The sequence below is a fragment of the Alligator sinensis genome, unplaced genomic scaffold, assembly GCF_000455745.1.
Source record: "Alligator sinensis unplaced genomic scaffold, ASM45574v1 scaffold23_1, whole genome shotgun sequence".
Classification (NCBI taxonomy): Eukaryota; Metazoa; Chordata; order Crocodylia; family Alligatoridae; genus Alligator; species Alligator sinensis.
Genome location: NW_005841890.1, coordinates 2,763,580 through 2,767,787, shown reverse-complemented (window position 1 = coordinate 2,767,787; position 4,208 = coordinate 2,763,580).

Sequence of the window (4,208 nt, the reverse complement as noted above, 5' to 3'; positions counted from 1 at the left end):
GGATAGAAGTCAGGCTGATGGGCCTATAGTTAGCCGGATCCACTTTCCTCCCTTTCTTGAAGATAGGCACCACATTGGCCTTCTTCCAGTCTTCGGGCCCTACACCAGAGCGCCAAGAGTTTTCAAAGATCCATGCTAGAGGCTGGGCTATGATGCTCGCCAGCTCCTTGAATACCCTGGGGTGAAGATTAATCACATTCTTAAGTGCTTTACTGAATTAAAGATTAATGCCAGGGTGTGCTACAGTTTATGGAATAGGTATGGCAGGAAAGGACAACAAGCTAACATCAGCCCACTTTGCCCATCATTTTAAAAAGAGATGTACTAAGGAGGAAAAGTTATACCTGCTTATCCTGGAATTATTTCATTTCATATTGTTTCATTTATTCATATTTTCATTTATCTTGTAATTAATTAATTTATTTATTTTATTAAATTATTTCATATGTTCTTTCTCTTCTTTCAGCTACACACACAAATACCATTCATTTTGCGGTGCATTTTATTCCCATTGTCAGATTAGTTAAGGAAATCTTACAGAAAAGGTTGTATTTCCAACCTATATCTTCCAACAGGGAAAGAAGGTTAAGATTAAAAAAAAATAAAAGTCTAGTGATATAAGCACCCGGTTTGAGCCATTTTAAAAAGACCTGACTTCCAGAAAGTGATTAGTATCCATCCTCTGAACAGCTTGTAAAACACATCAAATTTGATACCCTAAATCTCAGGCGTCCAACACCACTAGTTATTTTTGAAAATTGAGCTTCTCATCAGGAAATCCACAGAATTAGCTGAATAGGAGGCATAGTTCAGCTTTAGATATTGTAGTAAGACTAAAGGTATGTCAAAATGGCTTTGGTATTTCATCAACAAGTCCTTCTCTTCAGTATGTCAGTTAGAACATTTCATGGGTGGCATTAAAAGATTTGAAACTAATAATAAAACACAGGGTATGTTGGTCATTGCTGGACTAGTGCTAATTGCCTGACCCAGGAGAGAGCAATCAATTTTAGTACTCCTATGCCAACAGTGGCCAACACCTGATGCTTCAGAGGGCAGCAAAAATAAAAACAGCAATGCTCCTTGCCATTTGAACTGTGCAGAAATTTGTCTTGGCACCTGTGTCAATCAGCTTACTCCCCGCAGCACGAGATTTAATTACTCTTTTCTCAGCATGCAGAGCTGCAACAGTTGTTATGGCTCATAAAAAAAAAAAATCACCTGATTTATTTTTTAACTTGACTAGTTACTGAAAAAAGAATCATTTCTATCCCTACCACTACTTGCTGCGTAGCTCAATATTAATGGAATGTCTATAGAGAAAAAATTATTATAAGCTCCCAAGTCATTGGCATTTTCCCTACTGGAGAAAATAAATTGCATTAGAGATAGAACCCTGCTTCTTGCTTTTTTTTTTTTTTTCTTTTTCATTATCTTTCTATATAGTTTTTCCTCCTTCAACTTATCCATCTTAGTTGTTCTTCCTCTTTTACAAATATTGCCTAAACCTTTTTCTCTTTGGTGGAGAGCAGTGACAGTGCAAATGTAAATACCATGCTCACAGAGAGCATTTAAAGAGATGGGAATGGAGGAATGCCTCAAGACAGTAGAGTATCCGGGTAACTATTTCGCTCATTAAAGTTCCAGGGCTGAAATCTAAGTTTCACAAAATCAGAGGAACCAATTATCTGACTCCTGAATGAATGAAGAAAAAAAAGGCTTTATAACACATTTCTAAAGGAAAGTTTCTCAAAGCCATTACATTGCATACCTGGAAAACTTTCCACTGAAACTTCTGGAAAAATTATATTGACGGACTGGTTCCTACTTAGCATCTCACTGAGATACTCAGGAACAGACCCTGGGATTTAAAGGGGAATGGACATGGGTAGAGGTGCACCGATATATCTGTCCAATATCAGATTGGCACCAATATAAAGAAAATTTTCTGTATCAGAAATCGGCCCAATGCAACCTATAATTTGTCTGATAAATGCCCATGCATGTACGCAGCCACAGCGCAGCATGTAGGCAGTGAGGAGCAGAGCTGGCAGCATGGAGAGCTGCATACAGCTGGTAAGTTTGGTGTGGTGGAAAGGGAGGGAGCAGGGGCGTAGGGGTGCAGATCAAGGCTGCTGTGGTGAGGTAGCGTGTAGGTTTGGGGTTGGGGGCTGGGGCGGGGGCGGGGGCAGCCGGGGTGGGGTGGACGCAGGGCAGAGTAGTGGCTCGTCAGGTCCGGGCACGGGAAGGGTGGGGGTGACTCTAGCCACTGCATGCAGCTTGTCCGGTGCTCATCTGGTGGCTCCCGCTGCTGTTCCTGCTGCTCATCCAGGAAGGCATGGGGGGGCGGGGGGCGTGTGCCCCCGGATCTGTGCAGGGTGGGGTGGGGCAGGTTGGGGCCGGGCTCTTCCTAGCCAGGCAGATCCAGGGGCACACACTGCCCCCCTGTGTCCACCCAGACAATCGACAGGAGTAGCAGTGGGAGCCACCACCACACTTCCCGCTCCCCCCTGACAAGCCACACCACCATCCCATGCCGGCCTGAATCCCAGACCAAAGCTGCAGCCCACCCCACATTGCGTATATTTGCGGGGCACACAGATGATCCACTTGTAGCTCTGTCCCGTACCCCTCCCTGCCCTGGCTGGTCACCCCAGCCCCAGCCCCTCCCTCACTGCAGGGGCCTTGATCTGCCCCCCACACTTCTTCTCTCCCATTCCACCACAGCAGACTCACCAGCTGGATGCAACTCTTCAAGCTGAAGAGCTGCATATCAGAAATTGAATCAGTATTGGCCAATATGCCTCCTTAAAAATCGGCTATCAGTATCGGCCCCAAAAATCTCTATCAGTACACCCCTAGACATGGGTCCTGCTGCTGAAATCCTATTTCAACTACTTCCTTTGGTAGTGATGGGTATTAGGAGGCAAAAAAAACTGGTTCATGTCTTGGATATCAGGAAATCAAGCAGTAGTGTAACAAGGGATGGGCAACCAGGTATGCCAGCCCCTTGTATCCTCTTAGAGGGTGTGAAAGAATAGCAGCTGTTGTTACTCACAGCCCAACCAATGCCACTGCATCAGCCAGCCCAGCCTCTGATGCCACCACTGCTGGCACTGACATCCAGGGCATATACCCTAGTAGTTGATGCCTTTGAAACCAAGGCAAAGTCCATTAAGATAAGAGACCAGAGGGCCTTGAAGACAACTTATAAAACTGGTCAAGAAATGTTAATCACTTACATAGTGCTTTCCAGTTGTACATATCAAAGCACTTGACAAACTGAGTAACCCCACATGAACAATATGAGGAAGAGATCTAAGTGACTGGTTTGAAGTCAAATATTGAGTTAGTGGCATGGCCAAGAATAGAATCCACTTAATTTTCACTCCAGTGCCCAGTCCACAAGGAAGCATCATGTCCCTACTTCCTGTAAGTCAATTTACAAGAAGTGAAAATAACTTGACTGTGAGTTTAAATGTGTACTTCTCCTGTTGTAGCCCTCCTACACCCATCTTTATGAGAAAAGTAGGCATGAGTGTCAAGTCAAGTCAGTCCCAAGGCCACTGTGATCATTGGGGCACCTTAGATGCTGTTGCATCATTTGTGATTCTTTGGGCAAAATGACCTGGTAGCACCCATCTCCTCTCCAGGTATGGATGGCCCCTGGCTGGCAGAGAGCTCATCTGCCCTTTGACAGGAAATGTTTTTAGTTCTGCTCAGTGTCCATGCACCCTCCTCACCCATGGTAGCCCAGCTGGGGGCACTGGTTTAGTCACCAACAACCCAACCATGGGATAGGCTGCACTGGTTTACATGGTACCAGATAATAAACAAAGAGAGGCCTGGCCTGACAGAATGGATGGATGGGTCTTTATCAAATAGCATCTTTAGTCCAGAGAAGGCATGGGGAGGAATCAAGGTCTTCCCCATTTTGTCTCTGATGCTCAGTAAGGAATACTTCCACTTCTCACAGGTGCATTACCAGTATATATTTTTTAATTTAAGAATATCTTAAAATAAGAATCACATTGACTTCATTTGTGCAAGGAAAGCAGGACTGAAGATGCAAGGTAACACCCATTACCTTGATTTACTTCACTGAGCTTCTGCCTAACATCTCCATAGTAAACTTTGACCAGCTAAAATAAGGTAAAATGTTAAGCCTTTGCCTTATATGTGATCCAGCTCTGACCTACCCTTACCCG